The following is a 14,416-nucleotide window of genomic DNA, read 5'->3' on the forward strand; positions in this document are numbered from 1 at the left end:
TATATGTGTGTACACTGTGTATAATTATTTTGTATATATAAATACACACACATGCATGTATACATTTAAGAAAAAATTGTATATATAAAATATTTATATTTATATATAACAAATTAAATATAAATATATACAGTATATACATGCAAATATTTATTAAATATATACATGCATGTGTGTGTGTTTATATATATATATATACAAAATAATTATACACAGTGCACACACATATATTATGTAAACACAAACTTTTATTTTGGATGTTGAAGGAATACAACTTTGTCAAATGTTTAATTTAGTTTCATATATAAACTGAGAAAGTTCTGTAACTTGAATTTAGCATTCAGCTGTGGAGCACGAAACTCCTGTCTTATTCTGTGTCTCTATATACAGCTGTCAGACGGGTTTGCTTTCTATTTTAAGTTAAATGAAACATGTTAATGAAACTCTTGGAGACTCTCGCTAAGCTTTTGTCTTAGCAAGAGAGAGTCCTGTCACTCCTGTTCTAGAGTCTCAGGGTTTGAATAAGTTTTTCCCTCTCTCTTTTAATACAGGTTACTAAACTGGTATACGAGTTTCCACCATCACAATATAACCCCTCCCTCTTATAATGTATATATATTACAATGTTTGACTCAAGAAGTTAGACGATGTTGGTATGACTGCAGCGAAAAGCAATAAAAGAACTTCTGCTTGGAAAACTTCCTCCGTCTCCTGGTCTGAGCTTCTAACTTTTCTACAAAGAAAAAGATCACTACAGATGGTGCCGTGAGCCGGATAGAATTAACTTCACCTGAATCCAGATTGGAATTCAAGCTCAAAGATCTGACTGCATTCCAGAGAGAATCTTACCTGAATCCAGAACTGAAATCTCCACTCAACTAAGACTGAGTTCCAGAACTGAAATCTCCACTACTGAGTTCCAGAACTGAAATCTCCACTCAACAAAGACTGAGTTCCAGAACTGAATCCTGAAACTTCAAAGCTCAACAAAGAACAAACTTTTTTTGACTGAGTTCCAGACGGAATCCTTTCCGTATAAACAACGATTTGGTGAGTTTCACTCTATTCAAAGAACCACTGAGGACCAGTACATTCCTCTGCGCCGTCAGAGAACAGTTATCAGACAGCTGCAGTGTCTGGCTAACAAAGTTACCCTTTAAACGTTTATTTTAAAGATGAAAGTACAGCCTCTACGTTGCTAGAGAAGGTATCCTCTAAAGTTAGGGAAGGTTAACATTACGTGTTAATATTGGTGAACCTCTGTTCAAACAGGGATGTGTTTATCCTCTAAAAGTTAGGAAGGTGAAAGATCCTTTACATTTCCTTTTAGAGAAGATTAGTGTAGCGTGCTAATATTTTGTGTGTTACCCTTTGCTCTGGGCAAGGAAGGTTAACTGTGTTATCGAGTGTAGCCTCCTTTTAGCAGAGAAGATTTAGTGTTTTTGTTTGTTTTATCCTCTAAAAGTTAAAAAGGTGAAAGATCCTTTGCATTTTTCTTTTAGGGAAGATTAGCGTAACATGCTAATAGTTTGTGATGTGTTGGTAACAAGGAAGTTTAACAATAGTTGATTTGTGTTAACAAGTGTACCCTCTGTTGATCAGAGAAGTTTTAGTGTTTTTGATTGTGTGATAAAGAAACATCACAAAATGGTTAGAAAAAATGCTCGGCTGGTTCCAACAACGGAAAAAGGTGGTCTTGCTACTCCTTTGTGGTCAGATAGCGAATTTAAAACACTGTTAGGAGAACAGATGGATCTAATAGTCACTGAAAAAGTTAGACAAGAACTAACACAGAAATATGAGATTCATCCAGATAAGATTTGGTCTGTAGAAGAGTGTAAAAAGGTTCTAGGAGCAAGTGTTCGCAAGAACAATGTTGTCACAGAGAATTTGGTTTAGCAGTAGCTACACAACAGTCTCAGCATAACTCAGAACTAGAAAAAGAGAACAAAGAGCTACGTGCTAGAATTTCTTCTTTGACTAAGAAATTGAACCGCAACAAACCTATAGAAAAAAATGATGTAGAAGAAGTTAGTCAGCCGGATAACATTTAACCTGACTTACGAGCGTTCTTTGAAACAGATGCGGCTCTCCGCCCAGTAACTGATGTGCCTGTAAATTCAGTAAATGTGTGTGGTGCTAGAAAGAGATCGCAGGGAATTGAGGGAACTGAAAGTGTTCCTCCTAACTCTTCTGTTGTCCAAATCCAAACTGTTGCAAAAGCACTTGGACCTAAAGACATAGAGCGACTGTCCCAGAGCCTACCTTCAGCACGTAAACAGTTTTCTGAATTTAGAAGAACATTAATCAGCAAAATGCGTCTAAATGACATGTCGTTAACAGAGGTCACACAGTTAATGTCACAAATTTTAACTGAAACTGAATTCAACAGTTTTGAATCTGCCGTGACTTCTGAACTACAACATGCCAGTAGAAGTGATATGAGAGAAGGTGTTTTGAAAATCCTAAAGAATATCTTAGGGCCCAAAATAGATTGGTCTAGAATTACTAGTTGTGTACAAAAGAAAGATGAAAATGTGTGTGAATATACTGAGAGGTTTTGTCAGTCAGCTGTAACGTACAGTGGAATAGTGGATGACTCTGAAAGTGTGCTTGATGACAAAGGACCACTGATTCGTATCTGGTCAGATGGTCTTGTTGCTGAATACAGAAGAGCTTTGCCATTCCTAGATATAGCTTGGTCTAACAGAAATCTCAGAAGTAACTTAGACAGTTTGGCAGCATGGGAAAGAGATGCTGATGTTAAAGCCAAAGTGAGAGTAGTAGCAGCAGCTACATTTAGCACAACGCCACCAGTAAACAGGTGGTCTAAAAAAGAAGGCAAATGCCACTACTGTGGAAAATTAGGACATTGGGAGAAAGAGTGTAGGAATAAGTTGCAAGATACAAAAAGAAATGCTATGCATAATTCTGCTCCTTCTCAGCCTGCATACAACCCTGAAATAGTTCCGCAAGTATCCACTGAAACTTTAGGACAGCTAGTTCAAGCTCTTCTAAGAGCACAAAAAGACCAGGAAAAAAAATAATTGTTGGGGCTGTGAGTAGCTACCTTTCACCTGTAATCCATCATAATGACAAAATAATTTTTGAGACAAGGTAGCATACAAGAGAAAGAAATTGATTTTTTGCTTGATACAGTTGCAGAGATTACAATAATTCCTACAAAATTGGCTAAAGGTTTAGACATACCGTACAAGAAAACCAAACTTTCTTTAACTGGTGTAGTAGGTGAAGATTCTGTTTTGTATGAAACCCCGCCCATAGAGGTACAATTTGGCCCTAAAACTCTGACTACAAAACTGCTATGTGCTCCATTAAACACAGGTGCAATTTTAGGCATGGATCTCCTGAGACAGGTACATCTAACTTTAGACATGTCCTCAGAATCTGCTAGCATTCAAATTTCCTCAGCACAAGTGTCTACCAATAATGTAATCCCTCCAGAGTATGCTTTCTTACAGAATCATCCAATTTGGGCTAAAGACAAGGATGATTGTGGTTTGTTGACAGGTGTAGAACCAATAAAATTGACGGGGACTCCACCTCCGGTCACCAAACAATATCCGATCAATAAGGAAGCTATACAGGGGATCAAACCTATTGTAGAAAAGTTGCTGATGCAGGGAGTGCTAGTTAAAACCAATAGTCCCTGTAACTCGCCCATATGGCCCATCAAGAAATCCAATGGGACATGGAGACTTACAATAGACTACAGAGTAGCCAATAAAAATAATAATAAAATCACCCCTCTAGTGGCAGATCCTTCCACAATTTGTAATGGCATACCATTAGAGAGTAAGATCTTTTCAGTAATTGATATGTCTAATGGATTCTTTTCTGTACCGTTGCACTCTGACAGCCAGCCATGGTTAGCTTTCACAGTTGACTATGAGCAATACCAGAGGACACGTTTGCCACAGGGATTTCAAAACTCCCCAACCATATACCATCAGGCTGTCAGACGTGATTTGTGTGACCCAGAATGTCCGGTAAAACAGTCCACTATGATCCAATATGTCGATGATATTTTGATTGCCTCAACAGATCACGAGGTACATCAAACTGAATTGGCATCATTGTTGGACTATTTGCATAAGAAAGGACACAAATGCAGCTTTCACAAAGCTCAAATTGCTAAAAAGCAAGTCACATTTCTGGGTCAAACAATTGGTGCAGGAAATAGATCCATTACACAGGATCGAGCGGCTTCAGTCAAAGCCATACCTCCGCCTACTACCATTAAAACACTCCGATCATTTTTAGGAACAGCAGGTTACTGTAGACCTTGGATTGAAGACTATGCCTCAATTGCACAGCCGCTCTATGACTTGTTGAAAGGCCATGGTAAAGATTCTGATACTGTTTGTATGGAAGAATGTCACCTCAAAGCGTTCAATGATTTGAAGAGAGCACTATGTCAAGCACCAGCATTAGGAATTGCCCAAACTGATTGACCATTTGTGCTTTATGTCCGTGAACATTTAAGCTTCATGACTGCTGGTCTAATGCAAGATCATGGGGGCAGTTTACGCCCAATTCATTACTATTCTGATAAACTTGACATAGTAGCTCAAGGTATGGGCCCATCCCTCAGAGCAGTACAGGCAGTGCATCTAGCGCTTCAGGCTTCATCAGGAATGGTGTTAGGACAGTCTGTAAACGTAAGATGTCCACACGCAGTGTCCGCATTAATGAATCAAGCAAAAGTCACTTCTGTCACTTCCTCTCGCTGGAGAAATTGGTTAGCAACTCTCACAGCCCCGAATATTGTCTTACAGCGTGCACCTGTCACGAACCCATCCTCATGTATGATGTCTGCAATGACTGAGAATTTGTTAGAGGATAAAGGAGAAATGACTCACGATTGTGTTACGCTTACATATACACCTACGAGTGTAGTAAAAGAAACTGCCATAGAGAATTCAGAATTTGAGTTGTTTGTTGACGGTTCAGCTCAAGTAATTGAAGGTAACAGACGAGCAGGTTATGCAGTAACGTCCACCACGGAAGTGTTAGCTTCAGGACGTCTTCCAGATCATTTTTCAGCTCAAGCTGCAGAACTAGTAGCCCTAACAAGAGCATGCACGCTAGCTTCAGGATCAGTTGCTAATATCTACACAGATTCCAGATATGCTTTTGGGGTAATTCATGATTTTGGTGTCATTTGGCAAACCAGACAGTTTCTAACTTCTGCTGGATCCCCCATTAAGCATGCTGAATTAGTGAAAGATCTAATGTTTTCCATGAAACTTCCAAAGAAATTAGCAGTGATCAAAGTGAAAGCACATCTCACAACTAATACTACGGAAGCTAAAGGAAATGCTCTTGCTGATATAGCAGCTAAACAGGCTTGTTTCTATGCAACTGTACAAGTGTGTTCAGGTAGTGCAGCACAGAAGACAATTATGCCTCCTGAATCAATAATTGATCTGTACAAAGACGTTCCTCTGTATGAAGCATGGACATGGTTAGACAAAGGAGCCACAGTGGATTCATCTGGTTGCTGGACCAAAGGGGGAAAGTATGTCGCTCCCGAATCACTGCTGCCATATTTGGCTCAACAAATACACAGTTTTGGTCACAGTGGTCCAGCAACGATGAATCACAGGTTCTCAAATCAGTGGTGGAATCCAAAATTCAGAAATGTAGCCACAGAAACAGCCAAGAGGTGTGTTACATGTCAGAAAAATAATGATATACCAGCAGCCACTACACCAGCAGCACATACCCCAGCTCCACCAGGACCATTTAGTCACCTGCAAGTTGATTACATATCATTGCCTCGTTGTAAGGGAAAAACTGATGTTTTGGTAGTTATAGATAAGTTCTCAAGATGGGTAGAAGCTTATCCAACAGGGCGTGCTACAGCTGCACATACTGCTAAATGTCTTGTCACTGATTTCATTCCCAGATGGGGATTACCAGATTGCATTGACTCAGATCAAGGTACCCACTTCACAGGACAGATAGTCAAGGAAGTGTCTAGAATGTTGCAGATTAAGTGGAACCTTCACTGCCCATACAGGCCACAAGCATCAGGACAGGTTGAACGATCGAACAGAACAATCAAAACCAGACTAAGCAAAATGCATCAGGAAGGGGTACCATGGGTCGAAGCACTGCCAGCAGTACTGTGTAGTATGAGAGCATCACCTAACAGAACAGTAGGACTGAGCCCTCATGAGATTATTACTGGACGCCCCATGCAGATGCCAGGTGTGATTGATCTTAGAAATGCTGATGTACACATTGCCTCAGATGCCCTGATTGCTTACTGTGAAAACCTAACAAAGGCGGTACAGAGTGCCAGAGGGAGAGTTGAGACATGTTGGCAGACTCCACCAGAAGGTGGACACACAATCATCCCAGGTCAATGGGTCATGATAAAGTCATTCAGAAACAAGCCGTTAGAACCTAAGTGGCATGGGCCACATCAAGTGATGTTGATTACAGCAGCTGCAGTATTGTGTCAGGGAAGGAAAACCTGGACTCATTGTACACACTGTAAGGTTGTTCCCCCACCAACAGGGATAGGTTAGGACACGGAACCAGTGAGGAGCCCCGGGAAGAACCGAACGCAACAGGCTCCGGAGGTTAACCCTGGGGTGAAGACTTCCCTCATAGGCCCTATCCTAGTCCATCCTTCCCTCACTGTTCCTTAGGTGTCAAAGGTTTAAGAAATAGGGAAAGAGGGAACAACAATAGCAGACTCAGAAAATTTTACAACCCTAGTGTTTGAACAAATACTGCTCCACTGTCTAGCAGACTCAGAAAAAGTTCACAAACCTAGTGTTTGAACAAATACTGCTCTCCTGTCTTTTGTTTTCTTTCTTACTCTGTGCAGATACCACTGATGACTTCCCGAGACCCATACACACTGACCTCGCCATCTGCGTATGAAGCCACAAGAAAACCTCAAGAAACAACTTGACCCACTTCCGAGACAACTATCACAAAAGGATAAAGAAAAGAAAAAGAAAAATATACACAACGCAGAGACTACGAAACCTTCGGTCATCCATCGATATGATCAACATTGTCCTACTACTACACATCATGAAGATCGCACAAAGTCCGGACTCCAGAAACAACATATTCTTAGAGCTGATGAATATGTCACAAATGCCTTGTTTGCTGGAAAGAAAGTGTGCATGTCACATCCGAAGATGACTGCATTCCAGGACTCACTTGTGCACAAACATGTTGGTCCAACAAGACATTCTTGATCTTTCAGCAAAATTACACCAAGATGACTGAAGATAATTCTTCAGGGTTCAGAAACTTGATTGATCACGAGAAAATCACAGTTCCAACCAGAAAAGACTCACGGACCCTAATTGCATGTTTTGTTTCTGTGTCAACATGCAATTACAGAAAAACAAACACAGAACATGCCTTATGTGCCTGTAACTATCACAAGTTGCAAGAATGAATTTTTAATTGTTTAAATTTGTATATAGTGTGGGAGTTATTTAGAACTCCCAAAGGGGGAATTGAAGGAATACAACTTTGTCAAATGTTTAATTTAGTTTCATATATAAACTGAGAAAGTTCTGTAACTTGAATTTAGCATTCAGCTGTGGAGCACGAAACTCCTGTCTTATTCTGTGTCTCTATATACAGCTGTCAGACGGGTTTGCTTTCTATTGTAAGTTAAATGAAACATGTTAATGAAACTCTTGGAGACTCTCACTAAGCTTTTGTCTTAGCAAGAGAGAGTCCTGTCACTCCTGTTCTGGAGTCTCAGGGTTTGAATACGTTTTTCCCTCTCTCTTTTAATACAGGTTACTAAACTGGTATACGAGTTTCCACCATCACAATATAACCCCTCCCTCTTATAATGTATATATATTACAATGTTTGACTCAAGAAGTTAGACGATGTTGGTATGACTGCAGCGAAAAGCAATAAAAGAACTTCTGCTTGGAAAACTTCCTCCGTCTCCTGGTCTGAGCTTCTAACTTTTCTACAAGGAAAAAGTTCACTACAATGTGATTAATCGCGATTAATCTTTTCACAGCCCTAATCTGTAAATTTCCATTTTAATTCTCAATTTGTACATTTCTTTTTAAATCCATATTTCATTTCCACATAAGCAACCGTTTACAATAAATTGGATAATGTACAATCAGAAAATACTTCTATACTACAGTTTTTTTTATTCGCTTTGGTACTATTTTCACAAGTAAGGTATTCATTTTCAAAACTCTTAGTACAAAAATCCAAACTGATCACACTTGTAACACCGCTAATCATTCTTTCAAAACATGATCCCATGCTATCATTACAGTTATACATTTTTCAGTCCACATAATCATTGTTTCAAACACAAGATTATTGTAATATAATGAGAAAGTTTGGTTTAATCTCAGAAACACAACAATATGATCTTCTTTCAAATTAGTACTTTTAACAACCAGTTCATTCAACAGCAAACAATGCAAGACACGTTTCAAATCTCCCTTGTTGCTGAAATAATTACAGTAATACAGGATACAGTTGCCACATTCGAAAATAAACGTACATTACCTAACTTATGTAATTGAATCCATAATGTTTGTAATAGTATCTGCAGTGAGTTATCAAAAGCTGTGATGAAGTATGACACAGCCATGAGGTTCTGTGCTAGAACAGAGTAGGGATGGAACGGTATGAAAATTTCACATCACGATTATAGTGACCGAAATTATCGTGATTATCAATATTATTCCGGTAGTTAAAAAAAAGATGAAAGTGTTAAAAAAGTACTGATGCTCACACTGAAAACATTTCAACAAGTTTTATATGAGAATCATTTATATGAGAATAATTTTACTGTAAATACAGAAATGTCGGCCCTCTGAAAAGTATAATCATGCATGTGTATATAGTTCTATATACTAAATGTATTAGTTTCACCTTTTAATTTGAATTACTGAAATACATAAACTTTTGCACAATATTCAAATTTTTCGAGTTTCACTTGTATAGAAATCTATAGGTGTACCAAATGATTCATTGATTAACCATTAAGATCAGTTGGATTAAATAATAGACAAATGTATTAAACTGAACAAAAAGAGATGCAAATCAAAAGTTTGATAGTAAGAGCTTTATGAAAGGCAGTTAGAGTGAATGAAACATTTATTTTGTGTTGTGAAAAGTATACTTTGTGATTTTGTGAATTGTACTAACACAATTGAAAACATGATGAAATGTTTGAAAAAAGTGCACTTTTGATGAGCTGTTGTGATATTAGCACTATAAGATTTGAAAATGTACACCTTACTTGTGAAAATAGTACCAAAGCGAATAAAAAAAAACTAACAAAGAGTATAGAAGAACAAGAGGCGAAACTCTGATGCTTTTTTGGTAACAGCCACTAGGTGGCGCTTCAGTAGCGCGGCCGCCATTTTGGGGTGAAAATTCCAAGGGGTTAACCCATCAGCCGGAAGTTGAAGACTCGCGGGAGCCGCCTCCCATTCATTTTGGCGTCACTTTGACAGCGAATAACTTTACATCTGAGGCGTCCAAAGACTTCATTTGCCCATTATTTATTTCTAAAGAAACACGAAAATGTATAAAAGGCTCCATTACTTTGTATCTTACGTTATGGCCCCGTAGAAGCCGTTTTTGTAAAAAATAGGCTAACAATTGCGTCATAACCACGCGACTTTTTGTCGCGCAATAGAGAAATTACCATATAGACAGGAGGAGAAGCTCGCAGGCAATCTTTTACTGTCTATGAGGCATAAAGTCAAGGGAGAAGCCCATAGATAGAGAGTCCATAAAAGCAACAGGACACTATATTGTACAGTGGCGGTTCTAGGATTTTTCTGTAACAGGGGCCATTAAGGGGCCACATGTTACATTCAGGGGCCAAATACAGGGTACATTCAAGCACACAAAATAATTTATTCAGTACGATGCAAATACATTTCGGCAGTCATTCCTTTTTCAAACGCTCTAACAAAAAATTATGAGCCAGTAAAGTTCTTAATGATTTTTTTCATTTATTTATACTGTAAATTAATGACACAATGCACTTCTTTCTGAATTCCACCTTTTAAGTTTCATAATCATGTCGTCGCTTATAAACAGTAAATTATTGTTAATTTTTTGGGGGAGGAATTGCATGATCGTTGTGAAGAATTCTCCGGTTGCTCTTCTCGTCAACGATTGATGGGTGGGAATCTCTAGGCACCTCACGATTCGATTCGATTGTGGTTCAGAGGTTAACGATTATCGATTATTAACAATTATTTAAATTTTTTTACTACTTGGTACTTTGAAAGCAAGGATTTATGATGACCCATAATTAACTTACTTCCAATACTAACTATAATAATTTTTATTAATAAAACAAATGGAAGTGATTCGGCAAGTCAAATATATTTGTCACCAAGACAAAATGTAAGGTTAGATTTGCCAGCATATGCCCCAACATTGCAAAGAACCAAAAGGAAAATAAATGTGTGCCTGTTCTAGCAGCGTACTTGTAGTACATTAATACAAACTTCAGCATATTCTGAATCTCTAGCATAATAGACTTCTAACCAACATCCTCTTGTTATTTCCAATGAGCAATATAATCCTTCAGACAAAAATAAACATTTTGCTGTAGCAAATTCACAAACAGTTTTCATTCAAAAATATAGAATTATGTACCAGCAGATCTCATACAAACATAATGCTTGTGGACTTAGCTGCTATTAGTAACATACAAAGCCGCTCTTATTCACAACTAAATAATAAAGAGTTATGACTTGAAATGTTTAACACAATCAAAAACAGCTTATACAAAAAAAGTGAATGAACATCTGCAGAGAGCGCATGCACCTTTTTGTGACTGGCATTGCACATATTGCAGGGCAGTATTAACAGATCGGTTTACAGCATATTGATGTGAAAACTAAACAATACAGAAAGCAGCTCTCATTAAAAAAATACTAAACAGGTAACAATGAAATTGTCAATTTTCCATACGTTATAGCTTTTAACGAAGAGGGTGCCGTTCGAATTTGGCGCTCAGTCATCATGCGTCTATGAGCGCGACTCTGTTATGTGCACGCCTCAGACTGTCCGCGCACTGCACGTCCGCTTTAGAGTTCCGCCTTTTGCATTCCGTCAATATTACGTTATTAGGAAAAATATATATATATTTTTTTTAGAAAATCGATCTTTGACATTTGTGAATCGATTCAGAATCGTCCACGTCCGCATCGCGATGCATCTAAGAATCGACTTTCCCCCCACTCCTAGAAATGTTGGCCAATCAGGGGCCAATCAGATTTCAGCAGAGGCCAGGGCCCCTGTGGCCCCGCCTCTAGAACCGCCCCTGATATTGTAACAACGTATTTGAAGAATTAGAGGATTCAGATTTGTCTTGGCACAGCTACTAGAAGATTTACAACTGTCAGACTTTTGTCAAGCTCAGTTTGAGGCTTTGCAGTCGCTCAGCCGTCAGGAAGGAAATGCATAGGGCTTCAGTCTTCTCTGTTGAAATCAATGGGGTTGCTGTGTCCATTTCTTTTACTGTCTATGGAAAATTCCAACTGGAGTTACAACACAGCACAGATAACAGTTAATCCTATCATTAAATAAGCATTTGAGGTAGTTTTTTCTTGCTTTATTGAGTATTTCCATTGTATGCAACTTTACACATTTATTACTATTATTAGTTACCAACTCCACTAGCCCTGAAATATATTTTGTACTTTTTACCCATACAAAAATGTAATATATGGCCATATATGTACTTATATTCTAAATAGCATGACACATATCTATACATATATATATTTGACTTATCTGAGAACACAATATAGCCTATGCCTGCAACATATATGAACATTTATGTGTCCAAACATGTGAAGAAAATATTTGAGTTCATCCATATACCTGCATATATTACAGTATAGTATTGGTTTCTCGCATATATAGACAACATTAAGTATAAATATGTGACAGACATATTTGTTTCCCACATATTTAATAAATGTATGTAAACATACATGCATGTGATACTGATGCATTGAAATAAGTACATATATGCATACATATATGCGTCTATAGGCTACATATATTAACATTTATGTGCATACACGGGAAATTATATGGCACTTACATGAAAATGGCCATTTTTGCTATATTGTTTCATATATGTCTATGTGTTTTATATGAATTTTGCATATATTCTCATATAGGCAGCAGACATACACGGGCACTGACATTAGGGCATTGGGGCGACAGTGGCTCAGTGGTTCATGTAGGTTGTACAAACCGAAAGGTTGGTGGTTCAATCCCCGGTTCGACCTGACCAAGTGTCGAGGTGTCCTTGTGCAAGACACCTAACCCCAGCTGCTCCTGACGAGCTGGATGGCGCCTTGCATGGCTGACACCGCCGTCGGTGAGTGAATGGGTGAATGTGTGGCAAATATGTAAAGCGCTTTGGTGGCCATTGGGTCTGTGAAAGCGCTATATAAATGCAGTCCATTTACCATTTAGGCTATATATGTAATTTACTTATATTGACATATAATTACATGTCTGTATGGGTAATCCCCTGCATCATGCTACAAACATGATGATCTTATAGAACATGATGGACAGTGGCTGTTTTTTTTTTTTTTGTTTACATAGTCTTGCTTTAACGGTCATTAATATAAGATAGTAGCTACTGCAAAAACAAACAAAAAAACAGTTGGCTGTAAAGCTATTCTATTCCTGTTATACACTCACCTAAAGGATTATTAGGAACACCATACTGTCTTAATTCTACATTGATTCAACAAGGTTCTGAAAGCACTCTTTAGAAATGTTGGCCCATATTAATAGGATAGCATCTTGCAGTTGATGGGAGATCTGTGGGATGCACATCCAGGGCACGAAGCTCCCGTTCCACCACATCCCAAAGATGCTCTATTGGGTTGAGATCTGGTGACTGTGGGGGCCATTTTAGTACAGTGAACTCATTATCATGTTCAAGAAACCAGTTTGAAATTATTCGAGCTTTGTGACATGGTGCATTATCCTGCTGGAAGTAGCCATCAGAGGATGGGTAGATGGAAGGATAAAGGGATGGACATGGTCAGAAACAATGCTCAGGTAGGCCGTGAAATTTAATTGATGCCCAATTGGCACTAAGGGGCCTAAAGTGTGCCAAGAAAGCATCCCCCACACCATTACACCACCACCACCAGCCTGCACAGTGGTAACAAGGCATGATGGATCCATATTCTCATTTTGTTTACGCCAAATTCTGACTCTTTTCGCCCACAGGACTGCCGCATAATGGATGTTTTTCCCTTTTCACACCATTCTTTGTAAACCCTAGAAATGGTTGTGCGTGAAAATCCCAGTAACTGAGCAGATTGTGAAATACTCAGACCGGCCCGTCTGGCACCAACAACCATGCAACGCTCAAAACTCCTTAAATCACCTTTCTTTCCCATTCTGACATTCAGTTTGGAGTTCAGGAGATTGTCTGATCAGGACCACACCCCTAAATGCATTGAAGCAACTGCCATGTGATTGGTTGATTAGATAATTGCATTAATGAGAAATTGAACAGGTGTTCCTAATAATCCCTTAGGTGAGCGTATATAAATATTGTCCAACATTCCCAAATATCTGATATGTCCTATTCTTACTTGTTGGTATTAATTCAGTGTTTGTAATGCTAATACTAAAGGTTTTGTGGGAAAAAAGTAGAAAACTTGTCCAAGTCTGTGAAATAAACTGTTAAAAGGGATTTGATGATCACTAGTCTAGTGATTGTACGTTATTCTGTGTTGTCATCATTCAGTTTGGATTTGATCTTTAATGTACTTAAAAAAATAAAAAATAATTCAAAGCAGCTGATATTGCCATATCGTCCGGCTCTTTTCAAAGAATCGGCTTTTAGAGCGGATCGTTCGCGAACGACACATCAACACTAGTGGACTTGCGAGTTGCTTTCACCCCAAAATGGCTGAAGCGTAGCGCTGCTGCTGGGCACGTTTGTTGCAATGGAACATTCTATTGGGTTTCGCCTCTTGATCGTCTATACTCTTTGCTTATAATGACCGTCGTCAATAGCAACATATTATAACACAGCGCACATCCATATATCACAACGGCATCTCATTTCATTCAAATACAGCGCTCTCATTTCATTCAAATACAACTTGTCATCTTGCGTCTCCGTGTTTGATCGTATTGAAAATGAAATCAGAGTTGATTTATTGTTTACAGAATTTGATTATATTGTTGTGATCGTCTGGACGATTTTTGCACACTGTACAAAATGGATTTAACAGGTAAGAATAGAGACATTAATCTCTATTCAATATGTCCCTGTAATTATGTGGTAAAAAAAATAGTGTTATAAGTGTACAATGAATATACATTATCTCTTAAATGTCACTCTTAATAG

General features: G+C 38.4%; 1 long non-coding RNA gene across 1 annotated transcript in view; it reads right to left on the reverse strand.

Annotated features, from left to right (window-relative positions):
- Nucleotides 1-14,416, reverse strand: part of LOC143730892 (uncharacterized) — a 462,574-nt gene that overhangs the window by 392,906 nt on the left and 55,252 nt on the right. The gene's annotated exons all lie outside the window — the stretch shown is intronic.

This window comes from Siphateles boraxobius, unplaced genomic scaffold, assembly GCF_051911475.1.
Source record: "Siphateles boraxobius isolate OS27281-9 unplaced genomic scaffold, OSU_SipBor_1 83, whole genome shotgun sequence".
Classification (NCBI taxonomy): Eukaryota; Metazoa; Chordata; class Actinopteri; order Cypriniformes; family Leuciscidae; genus Siphateles; species Siphateles boraxobius.